Genomic DNA, 14,875 nt, shown 5'->3' with positions numbered 1-14,875 from the left:
CATTAAGGTCACTGGTAGAATTTCAGAGTGGTTGCAATCTTGATGAAGTCATAGATCTTAACCTCACTCAGTTTTTTCATTAAAATGGGTGTCATGCATGTACAGTAAGTTAGAGAAGTCTTTGAGTGCTTTACAAAGTGTAAAATGCATTAACAAGGTTTTTAAAAAAATTATTATGTCTATTATCCTAAAGTATATATCCATCTTCTCTCACATTCCAAGAAAACAAAACAACATGAAAATATTTACTTTGAAAATTCTGGTGAACTTGTCTCTTCTCTAGCCTGTCTTTCACTTCCTGCCAGAAAATTCACTGACTTATCATAAGAAATTAACATTAACCTTACAAGATTCTGGCTTAAGACTTAAATATTTAAACTGTGTGTTGAAAATATCTCCCTAATTATGGGATAATAAAGTCTCAGAAGACAAGGATATTAACATCAGCCCCATTCTATCTTAGAGCACTGACTCAGAAGTTGGGTTGGCTACATTTGAATATTCTTCTTACCATTTGCTCTTGTATAATCTACTTAATATTTCCTTGCCTCAATTTTTGTCATCTGTATCTGAGAAATAAGAATTACTTTCTAGGATTCTTGAAAAAATTTAATACATGTAACTCAATAATAGTATCTAGTAAATAGTCAATTCTCAACATTTAGATTTATTATAAATTGTTTAAGTCTGTTTTCTACAATTTGAGTCTTTTCAACCTCCTCACTTTATGATCAATAGTCATAAAAGAGTGACATCAATATGAGTTTAATCCCCATAATTCTTAAATTATTAAGGTTTGATCAATGGTGTTAATACTCTGGTTTCCAGTTATTGACTTTGGCTTTGTAAAACACATCTATCTGAAGTATCTATCCAATAGCAGATGCACCTGAAGCTTTTCTGCATTAGTTTCTTAGATTCTGCTCTCCAAAGATGGCTGCAGATTTTCTGAACTGGTTCAATGCCTTTTTTTTCCTCTGGAATTTTAGCTTCACAAATTGTAGATATGATAAATCTATAAGAAATTGATGAGGAAATTAGAGGGCAGCCAGAACTTAATATGGTGCTGAGCATGAGAGAGTCCGAGGAAAACAGGATGAATTGATTAAAAAAATAAAATGCTCCAAATAATGTTTACGAAGGCATTCAGAAGATTCTTTAATGAGCTCCAGGAAAACAATCTGAAACAGAGGAAGGAGCAAAGTGAGTCTCCAAGCGTGGTATTATATGCCAAAGAATTAGCAAAGACACCTTACCTTCACATTCCTTAGGAGCAGTCTCAGTGATTTAACATGTCACAGAGATTTTAATGACACACTACTGAAACTTTAATTAATTTTTTTCATCCATATGCAAGCACTCAATTAAAGCTCTGCCTCCTCCCCATATGCTCTAAGACTTGCTAGTTACATTTCAATTTGATGCATTGGTGCAGAGGTATAATGCTAAGAGTGGTTTTATTTACAAATGAGGTCAAAAGAATATAAGATTTTTTAAGAATCTGAGTTGCTTAGTAGAATGGGAAAGACACAAAACCTATTGCATCACTAGATCTCAATCAGGGATGATTTTCCTCCCTCTTCTCTGGGAATACTTGGCAATGTCTACAGACATTTTTCATTACCACAACTGTGTCAGTCCTACTAGCATTTAGCGGGTAGAAGGGAAGGTAGGCTGCTAATCATTCTTTGGTGCACAGAACACCCTCTCACAAGAAACTATCAGGGTCTTAGCAGTGCCAACATTACCACTACCCTGTAATAAGTAGTTATTTATGAAGCATTTGCTTTGTACTGAGTAAGCCCCATTATTTCTAACTATATATAAATAATAACTGTCTCTTTTAAAATTTATTTCATTGGAAATTAAATGATCTAGTTGAGTTCAACTCTATAATAGGCAAGGCAGGAGGTAGAGTGGGATAGAAGGAAGGCTTAGGAGTCTGTTTCTATCTATCAAATAGATGGCATATATTAGAAATGAGAAATGGGGAAAAGAAAACATTTTCTTATGATTTGGTAATGAACTGAACATTTTGAAAATAATCGTAAGGAAGACAGAAATTCATGCTGAGGATAGCACCTTTGCCTGCAATTATAATCAAAAGATTTAAGAAGGAATTGAAATTTTGCTTAGTAGGTTTCTTAAAAATACTGTTATTTTAGTAGTCTTCTGGCACTTAAGTTTTTCTTTTTTAAGAACTTAGGTGACATAAGCCTTCTAGAAATATAGTCAGGGTAAGGAGTTTCAGGTAGAGACTCAACAAGAAGGGCTCCTGTTTCTTCCTTACTATTGTCTTTGCTCTCAGCATCTCTATGAATGAAAAGTTGGTGAATAAAATCTGACAGCAGATATAAAAACTTTCTATGAAGACAGATAAGATTTAACAAAGACAGATATATGCTTGAAGAAAACTCTTGAAAATATTAGATCAGGAGTTTTTTCAGATATCTGAAAAAATACATTTAGGCAAATACAAAGAAAACACTTTTTTGTCCCAATTTACTAGAAAGACAAGCAGAAAAAAGAATTCAAAAGTCTGTGACTTAAAAATTAGTTCATATAAGATGCTGCAAAGCTTGAATCATTCCCAGCCTCTCTTTTATCTTCAATGGCACAGAATGCAGATGATATAGACTCCCCACAAGTAAAAAGTCTCTTCTAGGGAAAATAAGAAATTAAGGATAAACACTTATCCAAATGCCCTCCATTTTTTTTTTTTTTAATCAAACAGGGATAGATCTTCCCCTGTATAGGAGGACGTCATCAATTTTAGAGACTAGTTCCACCTTAATGAGTTAATGTCTCCAATTTCACCCACTGCTTTTCCTGAACCTTCTGGGAATCATGGGTTAGCAGTTTGGTTTGAGGGCTAAAAAGTTCCAAAAGACTAATAAAATAACTTATATGAGTAAATTATTTAAGATAACTCTAAGATCTCACTTTATATTAGGTTATCTTCCCATCTTTACTCATTTTTTATCCATCTTGTCTAAGTTAATGTATATTATGTAATCTTATATACATTAAGTGGCAGAAATAATCCCAAGCTACAATGTCAATTATAGAGATATGCCCTTTAGTTGCGCATGGACTTTCTAATTTTATCAAAATCAAAGGAGAAATTATGTAAAATTTATAAAAGTAAAAAATATCAAATTTATCTTGGAAGGTGAAATCTAAAGTACAAAATAGTTCAATATATATTATATGACACATTAATCAATATAGTCTAGTATAGTCTAGTCTTACTCAGATACTCAGAGTTAAGGTTCCTTCAAGTTGTTTTTCCATTTCAGCACCGGTCAAGTTGAATAAATCGCATATTCCATGCTGTTTAAAAAGTCTAAATATTTAAAGGCATATAAGATTAACACATTATTGGCCCTAAATTTCAACTGATAGACCTTAGAGCAGTTACCCTAAGGAAAATGACTTTCTTTGAAGCCAATATTTAGTCTAATCCAATTTGTGCTTTTCATTCCTGAAGAACATAGACTCCATAATACAAGAGTAGACTAAGAAATACTTCGTTTACATTTTCCAGTACATGTACCTATGCCAGTTTTCCAGAGCTTATGGCCTGTAAAATTTTAATAAATTAAGAGAAATCACTTATTAAGAAGTTAATAATTGCATTGAGAATGAAAGGTACCTATAGGGTATCACTTCCTGGGGTGATTAATGGTGATATTTAATATCTATTTTTGTTTCTCTTTTCTGGATACATGTTGAGATTATACTTTTTTTTTTTTTTTTTTTTTTTTGAGATGGAGTCTCGCTCTGCCGCCCAGGCTGGAGTGCAGTGGCCGGATCTCAGCTCACTGCAAGCTCCGCCTCCCGGGTTCACGCCATTCTCCTGCCTCAGCCTCCCGAGTAGTTGGGACTACAGGCGCCCGCCACCGCGCCCGGCTAGTTTTTTGTATTTTTTTAGTAGAGACGGGGTTTCACCATGTTAGCCAGGATGGTCTCGATCTCCTGACCTCGTGATCCGCCCGTCTCGGCCTCCCAAAGTGCTGGGATTACAGGCTTGAGCCACCGCGCCCGGCCAAGATTATACTTTCTAGCACTCTTGTGATAGTGTAGCTCCATAAGACTGGTCATGGTTAATAATTTGTGAGCAGGAGTAATGTGTGTCACTTATGGGACCTTTATTTTTCAGTATAAAATCACCCAGAGCTCTATTTTTTTCTGCAAGTCTCTTGGTAATACTCCAGATAGCAGGTGCTCCATCAGCCTGAGTCCCAGAGTAAAGAACTAAAAAAGGAAACTGATTTTTGAGGCTGGAATAATGCTCTCCATGTTTTGAAGGGGCAAAGCATTTGTCAAAACTATTATTTGTGTTTATTTGGGAAGCAGATAAGGTACTGTAGTAGACAAATTTCTAGCCCCCTAAAGCTGTCAGTGTTCAAATCCTTAGAACCTGCAAATATGTTACCTTGCAGGGTAAAAGACTGTGGATGTGATGAAGTCAAGTTTCTGGAGATGGGGAGATTATCCTGGATTGTCCAGGTAGTCTCAATGCAGTCAGAAGGGGATTTATAAAAAGAAAATGGGGGTTAAAATCGGAAGGGAAATACGAAAAATGCAGAAGTTGACATGATCCTCTCTGAAAATGGAAGAAGGAGGTACAAGCCTAGGAATGTAGGTAACCTGTAGAAACTAGAAAAAAAAACAAGAAAACAGATTCTCTCCTGGAACCTCCAGTAAAAACGAAGCACTGATTTTAGTCCTGTAAGAACCACATAGAACTTCTAATCTCCAGAAATGTAAGATAGTATATTTGTGTCGTCTAGCTGATTTGTTCTTCCTTGACAAGATACTAAGCGTGATGAAACGTCACGAAAGACATGGATCCAGAAAGTACTTTCCAGGACCATGATGTAAACCAAGGAAAGCAGATAGAGATGAGAGAGTATCGAAGCCCATAGAGAAGCAAGTTTCTTTATTAAAGATTATAGTTAAAGCAGCTGGGATAATTAAGAGGCCAAGAAGGAGATGAATAAACTACCTTTGTGAGGCAACCACCAATGCCACCAAGACATTCTGTGTCTTAAGGAGTAAATATATTTTTTAATCAAACCAAATCTTATTTTTATGGTTACCAGAGGATAAACATTAGTGTTAGTAGCTCTTTGATCATCTTTTGATAGTCTTTCAACTCACTTTTTGGTAGAGGAATATTACAGTATGGTGTGAATATTACAGTAAGGACCACATGTATAACTTGTTTGACTAGAGAAGTGTGCACAGTCTCTCAGGCTGCGTATTTTCTTTCCTGCCAGATTGTTTCCAATTGCAGTTATAAGGCTACATCAAAAAAAAAAAAGTGAGATAGATTTGGCTCTATCACATTTCTTTGCTATGTTGTTTAGTTGCTGGTTCTTTTTGCTTACCATACATTGAGAACAAAATTCAAATTGTTGACTGTGCAAAATAAGCTCCTATGTGAATAGAATTTTTAGTTTTGCTTCATTAGGAGTGGGCAATTTTATTGTCAGTGAGTGTGATACAGGGTTTTGACGCCATAAGGATACCTTCAGTTTCCAGTACTGCTAGGGATTATTCTCTAGAGTACAAGTACCACAGGCAGAGATCACCTTTGCCAAAGGTTTTTTCTTATTTTAAGTTCCAAGGTACATGTGCAGGTTTGTTACATAGGCAAACGTGTGCCATGGCGATTTTTAATGATAGGTTGGCCACTCTTAGTTGTTGGAAGGATTATTTATCATGGTGCAGACACGAGTTAGGGTAGACAAATATTTTAATGGAGATGATCATACTTTTCATGTATGGGAATTGTTCAGTTGTAGCCAAAATCCACTGTAATTCTGTAGTCTGTTTTCAATATCATGTGTCCCCTATCCATCAGCATTTTGAGTTTTCAAAGAAAAAGATGCTGCCTGGGATACAGTAACTTGAAAAAAATCAAAACCTTTGGATATCTCTAAAACTTTCAGATTTGGGGGATTTGCTACACAAAGCATGAGCCATGGAGGGACATCACTACATGGGAGTTTGTTAGATATATAGAAACATATTTAAATCCTACACTGTGTTAGTGTGTTCTTGAATCACTATAAAGAAACACCTGAGACTGGCTAATTTATAAAGAAAAGAGTTTGATTGGCTCATGGTTCTTCAGGCTGTACAGGAAGCAAGGCACCAATCACCTGCTTCTGGTTGGCAAGATTTCATTTGTGGCAGAAGGTGAATGGGTGCAGGTGAGTCACATGGCAAGAGCCAGACCAAGGGGGTGGGGGGAGGTGCTATATTATTTTAAACAATGAGATCTCATGTGAACTAACTCAGCAAGAACTCACTTATCACCAAGGGGATGGCGTTATGTTCCAATGACCTCCAATCAGGCCCCACTTCTAGCATTTGAAATCACATTTCAACATGAGATTTGGAGGACACAAATATCTAAACCATATCACACACCAAACTTACATACTCAGAATCTGTATTTTAACCAAATCCCCAAGTGATTAATATGTACATTAAACTTTGTTAACCATTGTTTTATATTTCTCATTCTAAGCAGTGACATTACTAATGAACACTGTATAAATTCACTCAACCACACAAAACCAGATACTAGAAAACTAGGTAATTTTATTCCAAGATTCAAGGCTGATTTTCTAAATGCTGGCTTGGAGGTGCTACTCTCAGACCAGAGGACAGTGCGGTCCTGAAGAAGCATTATGACTGAATGTAGAGTGGGATTTCTGGCACTAATTGCTAAAGAGAATCACCAGGTATGAGAGGTTGTCATAGACAAACTTAAAAAGCCATTTTCTTAAACTCCTTGTTTCGGACTACAGTCAATTTAGTTACTTGCCTGAGGCATCAAATTAAAAGGAGGTGTGGAAAACTGAGATCGAGATAAATAATATTTTAATGTAGTACCTTGTCCTCACTTGAATCACCCTAATCTTGGCCCTGACTGAGATGCTGACATGTCTAAAGTCTCATTTGTGGAAAGATCTAAAGATAAAACTTCCACAAATGTGGACATTCTTACTGACCTATACATTGGTGTTATTATTTTTAAAAAAAAAAACAAAACATAAGTACAATAATAAAAATAAACTCTGCTGCCAAAATTTTCCATATTTTGCTAGTGAAAATCTAATAAACATTCTGCACATAATGCATTTGAATCTTTATGGAATAGTAGACACTGCATTTAAAAATGTATTCGATGATTTAGCGAAGAAACCCTTTTAGACACCAGGTTTACTGCACTGTTACATTTTTACTATAAGAAGTAAATCTTCCTTTAAAAAATTTTCCTAAAGACTTTGTTCTTGTTTTAATTCTCTAGAGTAGAAATATAGGTGAGATCAAGCCTGAGTGTTTCTAGAAATCTAAGAAAGCAGTATTTAGAAGTGAAATATAGGTAGAGTTTACTGCTATATGGTTGAGTTGTGAGTCCCCAGCTAATAGAGCCAGAGGACTTTGATAAAACAGGTGATTGTCAAGAAGAGGCTTCTTTCACCAGCAGTGAGCATGCCATAAATAACCACACACATGAGAGGTAGAAGAAGCAAATACTATTGCTGTATGTCTTGGTCAACGATAGATCCAGGAGAATTTGTGAAGTTTTGTGGAACAATCAATGCTATGATGTCAATGTAGAAGTCAATGTACACTATGCTTAATTCAACTGCTATCTGAAGTAGATCCTGGGATGCTGAGTATATTATTCTATTTTCATGCTGCTGAAAAAGACACACCCAAAACTGGGAACAAAAAGAGGTCTAACTGGACTTACAGTTCCACCTGGCTGGGGAGGCCTCAGAATCATGGTGGGAGGCAAAAGACACTTCTTACTTGGCAGCGGCAAGAGAAAATGAGCAGGAAGCAAAAGTGGTTTAAACCCCTGATAAAACCCATCATCTCATCAGACATATTTACTATCACGAGAGTACGACAGGAAAAACCAGCCCCCATGATTCAGTTACCTTCCCCTGGGTCACTCCTACAACATGTGAGAATTCTGGGAGATAAAATTCAAGTTGAGATTTGAATGGGGACACAGCCAAACCATATTAGTGAGGCAAAATTTTAGTGAGCTACATATATTGACTCATTTATCCTTATTTCCAGAAGGCATACGTTTTTCATCAGTAGGCATGATGCGGCTCAGAATGTGGATTGATTTAACATCACTGCATATATAGTCTTCTGGATTGACTGATACGTAATTCTTATTAGACCCCCCCCCCATTTTTCAATGACCCACCCTTTCTTCATGGACAAAATCTTGCCTTTTGTCTGGTATACTGACACTTCACTATCAGGTCTTAAAACATCTTTCCAACTTTATCTTCCATTAATTCTCAGTCTAAAATCTTCATACACATTAATCAACTCATTGACTCTGCAGAATCTGATGTTTGTGTTTTCATAACAAAATTGCTCTTTCACTATATTCTATACTTATTTCTGAAATCCTGGTCTGACCAAGGCTTTTCCTCTTCCAGCTACAATTTTCTGATCATCCAAATACAAGGTGGTCTCATTTTCCTTTCATTTCTTATATATGAACATTTACATAAGTAGTAAGAATTTATTACCTTTTCAATAATGACATATTTTACTGTAATTTTGCTTTTTTCCCCCAATAAATGTGCTGTATGCTTTCTCAGCTGACATGGAACACTTTCAAAGTTAGTCACATAGTCATCTTTCTTTCTTTATAATCTCCAAAATACATTTTGAGCTACAGCAGCACTAGGCTTTTCTCAGATCTTCAGCTCATAGAAATAAACCTCCATCCACATAATTTACCATTAATTAGATCCATCCATCGAATTTACTCATTTTCCATTCCCTTGCTATGATCCCACAAAAACTGAAGTCCTTCCTGATGCCTTTCTCCTCCTTACATTCTACGTAGAATTTAGGTTTAGAATGTATTCGATATTTCACTAAATATCTTCAAATGTCTTTCTTTCTATCCCCATTATCAGTATACTTAACCAACCACTATCACTGTTTCCAGGGACTATTCTAATGGCTTAGAACCAGTATTTTCCCAACCCATTATGCACATTATAGACAAAACGGTCATTTAAAAAACTTTGTTTAGATACAAAAATATCATTTGTTTGTATCTTCTCTGATTTTTTTGAGCAATGTTTTGTAATTCTCATTATAGAGATCTTTCACCTCCCTGTATTCCTTGGAAGAATCAATATCATTAAAATGGCTATTTTGCCCAAAGAAATGTACAGATTCAACACTATGCCTTTCAAACTATCAATGATATTTTTCACAGAACTTGAAAAATTTTAAAATTTATATGGAAACAAACAAACAAACAAAAAACAAAACAAAAAGAGCCTGAATAGCCAAGGCAATCCTAAGCAAAAAGAACAAAGCTGTAGGAATCACATTACCCAACTTTATACTACGAGGCTACAGTGACCAAAACAGCATGATATTGGTACAAAAACAGATACATAGACCAATGGAACAGAATAGAGAGCTCAGCAATAAAGCCACACATCTACAACAATCTGATCTTTGCCAAAGCTGCTAAAAACAAGCAATGGAGAAAAGACTCCTTATTCAATAAATGGTACTGAGACAACTGCCTAGCTATACACAGAAGATTGAAGCTGGACTCTTTCCTTACACAATATGCAAAAATCAACTCAAGATGGATTAAAGACTTACATGTGAAACCCAAAACTATAAAAACCCTGGAAGACAGCCTAGGCAATACCATCCTGGATATAGGAATGGGCAAAGATTTCATGACAAAGAAACCGAAAGCAATCACAACAAAAGCAAAATTGACAAATGGAATCTAATTAAACTTGATAATTTCTTTTGCTGGGCAGCTCTTAACAGAGTAAATAGACAACCTGTAGAATGGGAAAAATTACTAAGAAACAATGCATCTGAGAAAGGTCTAATATTCAGCATCTATAGGGAACTTAAATTTACAGGAGAAAAACAAAAGTGGGCAAAGGATATGAACAGATACTTCTCAAAAAAGTTCAATATCACAGATCATTAGAGAAATAGAAATCAAAACCACAATCAGTTACCACCTCACACCAGTCAGAATGACCATTAAAAAAAGAAACCCATATCCACTGTTGGTGGGAGTGTAAATTAGTTCCACCATTTGTGGAAAGCAGTAGGGTAATTTCTTAAAGAGCTATAAGCAGGACTACCATTTGACCCAGCAATCCCATTACTGGGTATATACCCAAAGGAATATAAGCCATTCTACCATAAAGACACATGCACGCAAATGTTCACTGCAGCACTGTTTACAATAGCAAAGACATGGAATGAACCTAAATGTCCATCAATGACAAATTGGATAAAGAAAATGTGGTTCATATATCCCATGAAGTATTATGCAATCATAAAAAAGAACAAGATCGTGTCTTTGCAGGAATGCAAATTGAGCTGCAGACTATCATCCCTAGCAAACTAACACAGGAACAGGAAACCAGATACTACATATTATGACTTACAAGTGGAAGCTAAATAAGAACTTACAAACACAAAGAAGGAAACAGACACTGGGGTCTACTTGCAGTAGGAGGGTGGGAAGAGGGAGAGGAACAGAACAGATAACTATTGAGTACTGGGCTTAATACTTGGGTGATGTGATAACATGTACAACAAACCTTCACATGTACCAACAAACCTAAAATATTAAACTTATCAGAGCAACTAAATACATAAAGCAAATATTAACAGAACTGAAGGGAACAATAAATAGCAATACAATAATAGTAGAGAACTTCAGTACTCCCACTTTAAACAGTGGATAGATTATTCAGGGAGAAAATCGGTAAAGGAACAGCAGATTTAAACAGTCTAGACCAAATGGACCTTCTGGATATATACAGAATGTTCTCTTCAACAGCAGCAGAATACACATTCTTTTCAAGTGCACACCGTGAAAAACTGAAAGGAAAAACAAAAAAATATATATCTCTAAATAATAAAAAAAAAAAACTACAAAATCAAAGTGCACACAGAACGTACTCCAGGATACATCATATGTGAGGTCAATAAACAAGTCTTAACACATTTAAGAAAATTAAAATAATATTGAAAATAGTTTCTGACCACAATGGTATTAAACTAGAAATTAGTAAGAGGAAAATTGGAAAATTCTCAAATAGGTGGAAATTAAATGATACACTTCTGAACAACCAGAGGGTCAAATAAGAAATTAAGAAAAATAAAATGTTAAGACATATAAAAATATGACATATCAAAATGTATTGGATGCAGCAAAAGCAGCTCTGAGAGAAGTATATAGTAACAAATGCCTAAATTAAGAAAAAAGAATGATCTCAAGCAACCTAATTTTATACAATAAAAAACTAGAGAAGAAAACAAATTAAGCAAAATTCAGAAGAATAAACACAATAATAAAGATCAGAGCAGAAATTAAAAAAAAAAAAAGACTAGAAAAACAATAGAAAACATCAAGGAAACTAAGGCCTTTTTTTTTTGAAAAGATACAATTGATAAACTTTTAGTTAGACTAAGAAAACACTAAAAATTATAAATGAAAGACTTTACAATTGACAGAACAGAAATGCAAGAGATCATAAGACACAAGGAACAATTATATATCAACCAATTGACCAAGAAGAAACGAATACATTCATATTAATAGAAACATGCAACTTACTAAGTCAAAATTACAAATAGTCAATGTGAATGAAACAATAGTAAGGAGATTGAATCAAAAAGTAAAAACTTCACAACAAAGAAAAGCCCAGGACTTGATGACTTCACTGGCAAATTACACATTTAAAGAATAATTAGGGCGGTCTCAGCAGCCTCTGGCACTGCCAGGTCGTGTTCTCGAACAGCGTGTTCCATGGGAACCAGTACAAGCAGAGTCTATAGTGCTCTCACCAAGACACTGAACAGCAGCGCTGCCTCCCAGCACCCAGAGTATTTGGTGTCACCTGACCCAGAACATCTGGAGCCCACTGATCCTAAAGAGCTTCTTGAGGAATGCAGGGCCATCCTGCACACCCGACCTCCCCGGTTCCAGAGGGATTTTATGGATCTGAGGACAGATTGCCCTGGCACCCACCCGCCCGCCTATCAGGTTTATGCAGTGGAACATCCTCGCCCAAGCTCTTGGAGAAGGCAAAGACAACTTTGTACAATGCCCTGTTGAAGCACTCAAATGGGAAGAAAGGAAATGTCTCATCCTAGAAGAAATCCTGGCCTACCAGCCTGATATATTGTGCCTCCAAGAGGTGAACCACTATTTTGACACCTTCCAACCACTCCTCAGTAGACTAGGCTATCGAAGCACATTTTCCCGAAACCCTGGTCACCTTGTCTAGATGTAGAATACAACAACAATGGACCAGATGGCTGTGCCTTATTTTTTCTTCAAAACCGATTCAAGCTAGACAACGGTGCCAATATTAGGCTAACAGCCATGACATTGAAAACCAACCAGGTGGCCATTGCACAGACCCTGGAGTGCAAGGAGTCAGGCCGACAGTTCTGCATCGCTGTTACCCATCTAAAAGCAGGCACTGGCTGGGAGCGGTTTCGATCAGCTCAACGCTGTGACTTCCTTCAGAACCTGTAAAATATCACCCAAGGACACAAGATTCCCCTTATTGTGTGTGGGGACTTCAACACAGAGCCAACAGAAGAGGTCTACAAACACTTTGCTTCCTCCAGCCTCAACCTGAACAGTGCCTACAAGCTGCTGAGTGCTGATGGGCAGTCAGAACCCCCATACACTACCTGGAAGATCCGGACCTCAGGGGAGTGCAGGCACACCCTGGATTACATCTGGTATTCTAAACATGCTCTGAATGTAAGGTCAGCTCTCGATCTGCTCACTGAAGAACAGATTGGACCCAACAGGCTACCTTCCTTCAATTATCCTTCAGACCACCTGTCTCTAGTGTGTGACTTCAGCTTTACTGAGGAACCTGATGGACTTTTGTAAATACTTGCTTTTGTCTTTTTAATCACAAGAGTCTTAATGGGATGTTTCAGGAAACAAATAGGATATGAAAATGCCAGAGGAAGGATAGAAACATGGGAAGTTTCTATCATTTCATTTTCTGTTTCCAGCATGCCCTTGGAAAATACACCCTTTAGTTCACAGATCTTTTCAATTAAAACCTATAGCATAAAAGGTATTTGCACTCCAAAAAAAAAAAAAAGAATAATTAGCACCAATTCTTCTCAAACTTCTCAAAAAGACTGAAAAAGAGGGAAAATTCCCAATTATTTTTACAAGGTCAATGTTTCCCTGATACCAAAGTCCAACAAGGACACCACAAGAAAATTGAATTACAGGCCAATATCCCTGATCATAGATGCAAAAATCCTCAAAAAAAATACTAGCAAATTGAATTCAGCCACACATAAAGAGAATTGTACAATATAATCAAGTGGGATTTATGCCTAGAAGACAAGGATGATTCAATACATGTCAATCAAATATGATATACCACATTAATAAAATGAAAAAGATAATATTTTAAGATTAAAAATAATTTCCTTAATCTATTAAGATTATCTTAATGGAAACAGAAAAAGCATTTGGCAAAATTCAACATTTTTTCAAGATTTTAAAAAACTTGCAACAAATTAGATACAGATGGAATGTAGCTCAACCTAATGAAAGTCATGTATGAAAACCCCACAGCTAACATCATACTCAACAACTAAAAGCCAAAGTCTTTTTTAAGATCAGGAATAAGGCAAGGATGCCCACTTTTACCATATTTATTCAATATAGTACTTGAAATACAAGTCAGAACAATGAGGCAAGAAAGAAATAAAAGGCATCTAAATTATAAATAAATAAAATTTTCTGTTTGCAGATGACATAATTTTATATACAGAAAACTTTAGATGTCACCAAAACACTATTATACTAATAAACAAATTAAGTAAATTTACAGGATACAAAATCAACTGGAAAAATTCATGCCCTTATGTACTAACAAAGAACTATCTGAAAAAGAATTTTAGAAATCCCATTTACAAAGCATCGAAAGCAATAAAACCACTTAGGAATGAATTTAAGGGGGTTAAAAAAAGCTATAAGCTGAAAATTAAAGAACTGATGACAAATATTGAAGACACAAATAAATGGAAAGGTACTCCATGTTCATGAATTGGAAGACATAATACTGTTAAAACAGCCATACTACCCAATGCAATCAGTACCTTCAGTGCAATCCCTATAAAAATTCTAATGGCATGTTTCACAGAAATAGAAAAATATTCTAAAACCTATATTGAACTATACACACATAAAACACAAATAGTCAAATCAATATTGAGAAACAAGAACATAGCAGAGGGCATCACATTACGTGTTTTCAAAATATACTGAGTTATAGTAACCAAAGCAACATAGTACTGACTTAAAAACAGATATCTAGGCCACTGGAACAGAGAGCCAAGAAGTAAATAGAGTTATTGTCAATTGATATTTGACAAAGTTGCCAAGACCTTTGAATGAAGAGTCTGTTCAATAAACGGTGTTGGGAAAACAGTGTCCATGTATAGAAGAATGACATTGGACACTTAATTGTTACACTTGAAACTGTAAAAGTAGTAGAAGACAAGGGAAAAGCTTCTTGAAATCTGTCTTGGAAATGATTTTTTGGACATGACCTCAAACGCACAGGCAACAAAAGCAAAAATGGACAATGAAATTATATCAAAGTAAATAAGTTCTGCACAGCAAACAGAGAAAAAAGCCTGTGGAATGTGAGAAAATATTTGTAAACCTTCTGATAAAGCATTAATTTCCAAAATAAATAACAAACTCACACCATCTCAATATCAAGAAAACCCAATTAAAAAAGGGAAAAGGACTTCA

General features: G+C 35.7%; 1 pseudogene; it reads left to right on the top strand.

Annotated features, from left to right (window-relative positions):
* LOC112604517 overlaps positions 1 to 12,979 on the top strand; it is a 44,183-nt pseudogene extending 31,204 nt beyond the window's left edge.
* Positions 12,980 to 14,875: the final 1,896 nt, after the last annotated feature.

Source organism: Theropithecus gelada, chromosome 13 (assembly GCF_003255815.1).
Source record: "Theropithecus gelada isolate Dixy chromosome 13, Tgel_1.0, whole genome shotgun sequence".
Classification (NCBI taxonomy): domain Eukaryota; kingdom Metazoa; phylum Chordata; class Mammalia; order Primates; family Cercopithecidae; genus Theropithecus; species Theropithecus gelada.
The sequence above is the reverse complement of the archived record's forward strand: the minus strand, read 5'-3'. Positions and strand labels throughout refer to the sequence as shown.